The 8769-nt window shown below is 44.9% G+C and overlaps 1 long non-coding RNA gene across 2 annotated transcripts; it reads right to left on the bottom strand.

Moving 5' to 3' along the window:
• Positions 1-2323: 2323 nt before the first annotated feature.
• LOC106975231 (uncharacterized) lies at positions 2324-8496 on the bottom strand. 2 transcript variants are annotated; one of them, XR_003423436.2, is made up of 3 exons: positions 7943-8496; positions 4094-4310; positions 2324-2420 (listed from the first exon to the last, which is right to left on the bottom strand). It is a non-coding gene; the product is annotated as an uncharacterized LOC106975231 (long non-coding RNA). The 2 variants fall into 2 exon arrangements; XR_008299776.1 differs by having other exon boundaries at positions 2673-4310.
• Between the last annotated feature and the right edge of the window lie 273 nt (positions 8497-8769).

Below are 8769 nucleotides of genomic sequence, written 5' to 3' on the forward strand. Positions count from 1 at the left end.
CCTGCTCTGCGTGATCCTTGGGCAGCAGAGCAACATATTCCTGAGGCCAAGGTCTATGAGCGATATGGACAGCAGATTCTGCCTTCTCTGCGGGGGGTGGGGGTCTGAGTTTCTGATTGAGACATGCCCCCCTACCATGTCAGTCATCAGTGCAGCACTCTGAGGACCTGTGGGGGTTCAGTCCAACAATCATCTACCCAGGGCCTTACAAATGCCTATACAAACCTATGCCGGCCCCACCAAAGTGCCGTCTCCGTCCTGGGGGACTGAGAGTCTGCATGTGAGACAACTTTCTAGATGTTTGCATGATTTTAAGTCCAAGTCGCGAAGGCAGCAGAGGCAAAGAGCATCACCTCAACTTGAAAATCAAGGGAAGCATTACAATGGAGTTAGTGGTTGAGATAGATTTTGAGGCATGAATCAGAATTCCCACAGAAGACAAGATAGGGAAAGGCTTTCATGTCAGAGAGGCTAGACTATGAGAGCACAGGGGGATGTACGTGTTCCTTCATTTATCCTTTGCTCCTTTCCTCAACAAATACTTAGTCAGCCGATGCCCTCAGGTACGCACCATTCTTGGTGCTAAGGATACAGCGATGAGCATGACAAAGAGTCTACCTGACGCTCTTTCTAGTAGGGGATACGGATTAGGAAGACATGTGCCAAAAAACATATAATACACAAGTGTTACGGAAAACAAGAAGCCAGGGCAAGGGAGGTGAAAGTAATGGCTAGGAAAAGGAGAGCACAGCACGGTGGTCTAGAGTGATCTCTCTAAGGAAGAGACATTTCTAATGAGACGTATGTTTGGATGGACATGATGTGCTGTCTTCCAGAGACCATAAGTAATTGGTCAGTGTTGGAGCAAAGAAGGGCATGAAGCTTCTGGAGGTACACAGGGCTCCACAATGAGGGGGTATACGTGGGGTGTCCTTAGTAATATCCTTTTTTTAAAGTTTATTTATTTATTTTGAGAGAGAATGAGACTGCGCAAAGAGTGCAAGCAAGGGAGGGGCAGAGAGAGAAGGAGATAGAGAAGCCCAAGCAGGCTCCATTCCATCAGTGCAGAGTTCGTTGGGGAGGGCTCAAACCCAGGAACCATGAGGTCATGACCTGAGCTGAAATCAAAAGTCAGACACTTCAACGACTGAGCCAACCAGGCACCCCTCCCTTAGTAATATTCTTATGAGTAGCATAGGTAAGACCAGCTGGGAGTTTGTATGCTGGTGGGAGAGTGAAGGTGGAATGGAGGAAAGTGTTCTAAACGTGAACCCCCCCCCCCCCCCAGTGTGGACACCGCTGTAGACAGAGGAGGCTCTGGAGCCAGACATTGGGCCGTGAGGTGACGCTGTCATTGTCAGCAGCAGCAGCAATAGCATTCACTGAGCTACGGTCACCAGCAGGAGTCTCTGACCGCTGGGACAGGTGTGTGTGCTCCGTTCCGTGATGAAGGACCCAGCTTCTGCGGGACACCCACGCCAAGGTCATAGGCAACAAGAACTGACCCAAGATTTAGCCCATCCTCAGAAGCTCCAGCTTGTGCCTGTGAGTTCGAATTTGCCTTTGTTCCCCTCAGCTTTACGTTCACCTTCCCTTCCTAACTGCCTGTTCTGTGAATTTGAAGTTCCCGTATCAAACAGAAAGACAACAGTGTTACAAAAGGCTAGCTTACATCCTGTAATAATATTTACTTGCTTGGTTTGGAAGGTTTTTCCAGGTGCCCAAGTTTAAATCAATCAAATGGGAAACATTTGTACAACAGTCTTGCAAAGATGATCTGTCTGTCTATCTATCATCATCTATTATCTATCTATCACCTATTATCTACTATATCTATTATATTATCTATCATCTATTATATCTATCTATCTATCTATCTATCTATCATCAATCATAGTTATTCTTCTCTGATGGAACCCTGACTCTACTGAAGAATCACGTTTGAGACACCAGGGTTCAGTGATATACTGGTTCATGCTCAACAATTGGCTGTCCCAAAGCAGACGATAAACAAAAAAGAAATTCTGATCTGTGGTGTTTGCCAGTTTTCATGATGGAAATACCCCCACCATGGCCACTTTCAAACTACCAATGTGATATCGCCGGATGCAGAATTGGGAAGTTCTGTTCAGTAGCACGCCATTGTGTAGCGTTTCCAACCTAAGATAAAATGCACATAAATAACCCCAAGAGCTAAGTCAGGCATTGGTCAGGGCCAGATTGTAAATACTTGAGGCTCTGCAGGCCCTGTGATCTATGTTGCAACTATTCAACTCTGTCATTTTAGTTAGAAAACAGCTATAAATAAAACAAATGGGTATGGTTGTGTTCCAATAAAATTTTATTTACAAAAATAGGTGATGGGATAGACTTAGCCGGCGGGTAGTGTTTTGCTGACTCCTGGCATTGATGACAGCATACTGTAGAAAAATAATTAGAAAGTAATGAGTTTTCGGTATTTTTATCTTTGTTTTTAAGATGACTTATTTAATTCTAAGCTTATTATCATGCAATTTTACTAATGGCTCTGTCCAAGGAACATTAACTCACAGAATTTCTGAAAACCTACCCATCCGTTTTGGGGCCCCTGCAAAACCACTTCCTGGGTTCTGTTTTAGGTCAGTCCCTCCCAGCTGTGTGGCCTGGGGCAAATGACCTCTGTCCCCTCTTACCTGGGAACTAGGGGTGGAGCTTCTCCAGCTGGAGAAAGGCTGAGAGGGAATGTTTACTAAGAACTTGCAGCTGGGGTTAAGTAAGTGATGAAGGAGTAGCTGCATTAATAATTCATATCTCTCTTCAGTTATGGCTCTTCAGGCCAGTCCAGAAGTGATGGAAGCTGGAAGGAGGGGAGGAGGAAGCATAGGGGATGCAACTAGCTCATGTGAAGTTCCTCATCAATGCCAACACTACAAAGTGCTTCCGGTCTTTAATTCACTTCGTGCTCCATCAAAACCTTGAGTAGTCATCTCCATTCTAGAGACGTGAACCACAGTATGCAGAGAGGTGGACAGTGTGCAAGGACGTTCAACTGGCAGGATGAGAGTCAATTGATTAAGATAACCTTTCCCCATTGTGTGGGTGAATCCCCTAAGGGAAGCCCGTGGTCAGAGGTGAGTGCTTGGTGGTGAGCAACATTTTATTCCAGTGATAACTTGGGTTGGAAATCAAGTTCGGAGACTCATTGTATTGAATGGCTGCATTGGCTCATGCTGTTCCTACAGGACTTTCACACACATAATACATGCAGGTGGACCAAAATCAGTAGACATACATTGAATACTCAAAGCACTGAGCTGGGTACTAGGAGTGCTCAGATCAACGACATAGCCCTCTTTTCCAGGGGCTCACAACTCCGCCAGGGATACAGACTGACCAAATAATGAGCACAGCACAGCCCCTGACGGTGTGACAGGACCTATGTGTCTTTAAAATGTAGTTGCTTCTAACCATACTCTGCCATCTCATTCCATCAATAAACCTAACTATCCAATGTGATCTCCTGAATTGATCACATAATACACATATTGAGATTCCCAGCCAAAAACGTTAAATTTACCCACCATCTATTTGAAAATGTAGATTCTGGGGGCGCCTGGGTGGCTCAGTCAGTTAAGCATCTGATTCTTGATTTAGGCTCAGGTCACCATCTCACAGTTTGTGAGATCGAGCCTGGGTCGGGCTCCATGCTCACAGCGTGGGACCTGCTTCAGATTGTCTCTCTTCCCCCCCCTCTGTCTCTACCCCTCCACACACACGCTCTCCCTCCCTCTCTCCCACACACAAAAAATGTAGATTCTGGGGTACCTGGGTGGCTCAGTCAGTTGAATGACAGACACTTGATTTTGGCTCAGGTCATGATTCCAGGGTCATGGGGTTGAGCCCCACATTGGGTTTCAAGCCGAACGTGGTGCCCGCTTGAGATTCTGTCTCTCTGCCCCTCTCCCCCACTTGTGCGCTTTCTTTCTAAAATAAATTTTTAAAAAAACTAAAAATTAAAATATTAATAAATAAATAACTTTCAAAAAAATGTAGGTTCTATTTGCTCTCTGGGACTCTTGGCTCTCGCCCCAAGTTCCTGATTATTTATTCAGACCTACTGGCTTGGGTTCTTTTATGTAGGATGATAGTCATGAGGTCTCTTCTGGCCCTTTGCATGATAGACTGTTCCTCTGATGACTCTCCAGGTGGCATACCATCAACTTTGAGATGATTGTTAACATGTCAATGGTCTTTCTCACAGCAAAACAAACTCCGTGATTTCCTTCCCATTGGTTCCATTTTCCATTTGTTTCTGACTTCTCACCATGGCCCTCGGGGAACAGAAAGGATCAATTACAATTTGCAAGTGAGTCAGGAATTTAAGGAGAGCACAGCGGGGGGGGGGGGGGGGGGGGGGTTGACCAGCATCTGGGGCCTCAGCTCTAAGATGTGAGAATGGCTGGGCTCATGCAAAGGGCTAAGGGCTAGAATCATCTAGAGACTTCCCTACTCACATGGGACTGGGATGATGTGGAGACCAAACCCAGCTGAAATTTTCAACTGGAACACTTCATACGTGCCTTGGGCTTCTTGGTGGCAAGGTTCTGGAGAGTCCATGCAACCCTTCCAGAAGCTGATCTAGCCTTGGAGGCCTTGCTACTGTATTCCCTTCTTACAAAGAGGTCAGCCAAGAGTCAGGGGAGGGGAGTTAGAATCGGCTTCTGGATGTCAGAGTTACTGGGTGCGTGAGAGTGAGGTCAAATGGCACAAGAGCTAATGCGATAGAAGATAGTGTTCTGGTCATCTCTGGAACATGTTCCACGTATGGCATTCTTTCAGCCTCCCTCTGCCTCCAATTTCTCATCCTGGAGTAGGATCACCTCCTGGCTTCCTTCCTGTATTAGCCCCTTTCCCTTTTTTCTCCCATTTGGATTATAGAAATAGCCACCTAAATAGGACTTCCCAGTCTCCACCCTCTTTCGGATTTCTCTGCCCTGCAGTCAGATTTTCCTAATATGCAAACCTTACCACTCGACACCCACTCTGTTGACCCTCACGGGGTTCTCTTGGGGTCTTCTCCCACCGCTCTGACAATTAACGTCCCATCTCCTTAGCCCGCCATCCAAGACCTGTCTGCCCCCTTTCTCTCACTGTTTCATGAACTCAAAGTAATTCTCTCAACATGAGGTGTTGGATCACATTGCCGAGCCCCAGTACCTGGGCGGGAGCAAATATTTGACCAATTGCTGCTTTTATCACATTACTCATATTACTAAACATAACCTCACTATGAGTGAGTCATAGAAGGACTCCAAGATGTTGTCTTTCGTTGTCAGAGTTTAAAGAGCATCGTGTAAGGGGCTAAAATGAGGTTCCAATTTGGTTATTTGGGTTAAAGAAGTATCTGAAATATAATTTTGTAGATGGAATTAGATTTTCATTTCCACTGTGTACGAGGTGCGAAAATCACAGAAAATGAGTTAAATTTTGTTTTGATTTCCACTTGAAGCATGGGAGTCATACACAAGAAGATTAAACAACCTTTCCCCTATACAGTTAGCAGTAGGTAAAGTGGCACTTTACCGGGTTCGGTATGGGCAATATCAAACATGTGAGGAGCTTTGAACTTCATGAACACAAGTCCCTGTTAATGCCCATGCTGGTATTATAATTGTCTATTCACTTGACAACGTCATGAACAAATATTTACCGAGTGCCTGTAACTGGGCAGAAGCAATTTTGGACGATGGCTTAAATAATGGGCAATGGGTAAAAGAAAAAACCCAAATGTCCTTATCAACCTTACATTTGAGCAGAAAGTCAAGTTAGGTCTCCCTTTTTGTGAGACGGTTAGGCACTTTCTCCGATAAAGGTTCAGTTCACTATATGGTCTCAAGTACATTGTCAAAATTTTACGAAGGGAAAAAACTTATACATTTTCAATATGATAGGTTGTATTTTTTCCCCACTTACTCCCTCCGGAAGTGTGTTGCACAAGGGCACTTAGACTTGTCCTTTGGAGGCTAGTCAGACACATTTTAGGTGGCACTCGAGACAATTGCTGATTTCTGCTTAGTTTTGACCTATGACAGCTGTTTCACATGATACAATCTACGTGTTGTCTGGAATTTTATGAGCAAAACTGGTAATAGTAATAACGAGAATGTCATTCTGAGTTTTAGTGACAATTCCTAGAATTAAGCGTTACACCTGATGGCAAGACTTGGTTCTAGGTAAATACTCTGCACCCTATTAAAGAAATGTGTTTCTGTCCTTCTGACCCAACAGTAAGAGGCCACAGAGGCTGGGGCTGGCTTCCTTCCTTCCTAACTGGTCACTCTCCTGTGATCCTGAAACCTCAGGGCATTCCTGTTTCCCTCTAACAGTTCATTTTACACTATCAAAAGAAAAGACACATAGGGACGCCTGGGTGGCTCAGTCGGTTGAGCTTCAGGACTCTTGATTTAAAAAAAAAATTTTTTTTAACATTAATATATTTTTGAGACAGAGAGAGACAGAGCACGAACGGGGAAGGGTCAGAGAGAGGGAGACACGGAATCTGAACCAGGCTCCAGGCTCTGAGCCGTTAGCACAGAACCCGACGTGGAGCTCGAACTCATGGACCGTGAGATCATGACCTGAGCCGAAGTCGGTTGCTTGACCGACTGAGCCACCCAGGCGCCCCAGGACTCTTGATTTTTAGATCAGGTCACGATCTCACTGTTCCTGAGAGGGGGCCCGGTGTCAGGCTCTGTGCTGACAGTGTGGGGCGTGCTTGGGATTCTCTCGCTCTGCTCCTTCCCCGCTCATTTGTGTGCATGCTGTCTCTCTACTTCTCTCTCTCAAAAATAAATAAATAAACTTAAAAAAAAATTTTAAAGAAAAGACATATGAAGAAATAATGAGATTATTTAAAGGGATGGTAGGGTTAAAATAGCGACATGGGTCTTCCTGATTTCCAGAGCATTCCATGTGAGTTATTATCATTTTATCTGTTACAAGCATCTTGTTAAGTGGGCTTTGGTATTCCTATCAAATACGGAAGCCAGGGCTCAGAGAGGTGATATATTTTCCAAAGTTGCCTATCCGGAAAGTGACAGTGGTAGAAATTGAACTCTGTGTATCAGAGTTTGCAATAAAACATGTTCTGTATCCGTAGATCTCAGGCGCCCCGAAATTCTCCATGAATGGAGTCCAACTCCTACTCGACGTGAGCTTTCAAACATGAGTTGGTTCCTCCACTGCAGTGGAAACAGTCAAATAGAAGAAAGATCAAGACTGTCTTGTTGATCTTTGGAACGGTGTTTCTTTAAAAATATTGGGTAGAGTCATGATTTCATCAGAAACTAACTCTTTGGTCAGAAGAAAAGTTTGAAGCTCAGTTAAATGGAGTTCAACAGTTTCGTTTCTTTTCGTATAGGAATTGCCAGAGATGTAAGTGAGCTAATATGCATTTGAAGCTCTGAGAAGGCGTCATGGGATATAAAAATACACACATTTACGTAACAACAACAAACAAATAAACTTTTGAGTAAGTAAATCTTAAAATTAGTGTTCCACAGAGTACATTTTGGAAACACTGGATTAGAAGAGTCATCTCTCGGGGGCGCCTGGGTGGCTCAGTCAGTTAAGCACCCAACTTTCAGCCAGGTCACGATCTCGCGGTCCGTGAGTTCGAGCCCCTTGTCGGGCTCTGTGTTGACAGCTAGGAGCCTGGAGCCTGTTTCCGATTCTGTGTCTCCCTCTCTCTCTGCCCCTCCCCCGTTCATGCTCTGTCTCTCTCTGTCCCAAAAATAAATAAAAACGTTGAAAAAAAAAGAAAAAAAAAAAAGAAAAGACAAATCATCTCCCATTCCAGATACGTGAGTTATTTCTCTCCTCCCTGGTGCAGCTTGCTATGCCGAGAAGGAAGAAGCATGCCCCTCAGCCAGATTTGGGGTAAAACCTCACCTCCTTCACTTACCAGCCGTGTTCACTCGGGCACATTATTTAACAGCCTCAGGGCTCAGCCTTTCATCTGCAAGAAGGGGAAAACAGCTTCAAAAGTATCAAACCGTTGTTGAGAATTGAGCAAAATGGAAAGGCCGAGAACTATTTAGCATAGCTTGGCAGACATCTGGCACTTGGTCAAGCATAATTATTTTTCTCTCTCCTACAACTCAATTGGAGCCTTTGCTTCCCACTCCCGGACTACTGAAGGCAATTTCTAAAGACAACACTTGTCAGTGGCCCTCATCCAAGGGAATGTGTCACAAACACGATCTGCAGAGCACAGGATGGAACACTTCTCGTGTAGTGTGGCATGTCAAGGTTTGTTACGTCCCTGTTCCATAGCGTCAATGGCATCATTTTTGTTTCCATTTGCCTGCATGGGTAGTTTCTCACTCTGCAATATCTGACGTCTCCTTGAGGTCTCTTTTACGCTTTCAACTGCTTTCCTAGCCCATCTGGCTCCATTTTCTAGCCCTTCACTGCCAAACCTGAAATCTAATGAAGCAAGAGTGGGAAATAAGCTCTCTTTCGTCACTCTGCATTTTGTGAGCCCCTGGTTTCAACAGGATATCGTTAGGAGGCCATAGCAACACTTTTCCTGGGGGAATATCTAATGGGCCTTCTGTGGAGCCCAGCTTTCCCTCCTCTTGACCTCTACTTAGTATTGTGGTTCGGAGAACATCCAGTGCTTTCTTTCAAACTTCATCTGTGGCAGACCACCTCAAGACCTCAGCTTCATGGGGCATTTTGGTGGCTCAGTCGATTAAGCATACGACTTTGGCTGGGGTCATGATCTCA

This window comes from Acinonyx jubatus, chromosome B3, assembly GCF_027475565.1.
Source record: "Acinonyx jubatus isolate Ajub_Pintada_27869175 chromosome B3, VMU_Ajub_asm_v1.0, whole genome shotgun sequence".
NCBI lineage: Eukaryota > Metazoa > Chordata > Mammalia > Carnivora > Felidae > Acinonyx > Acinonyx jubatus.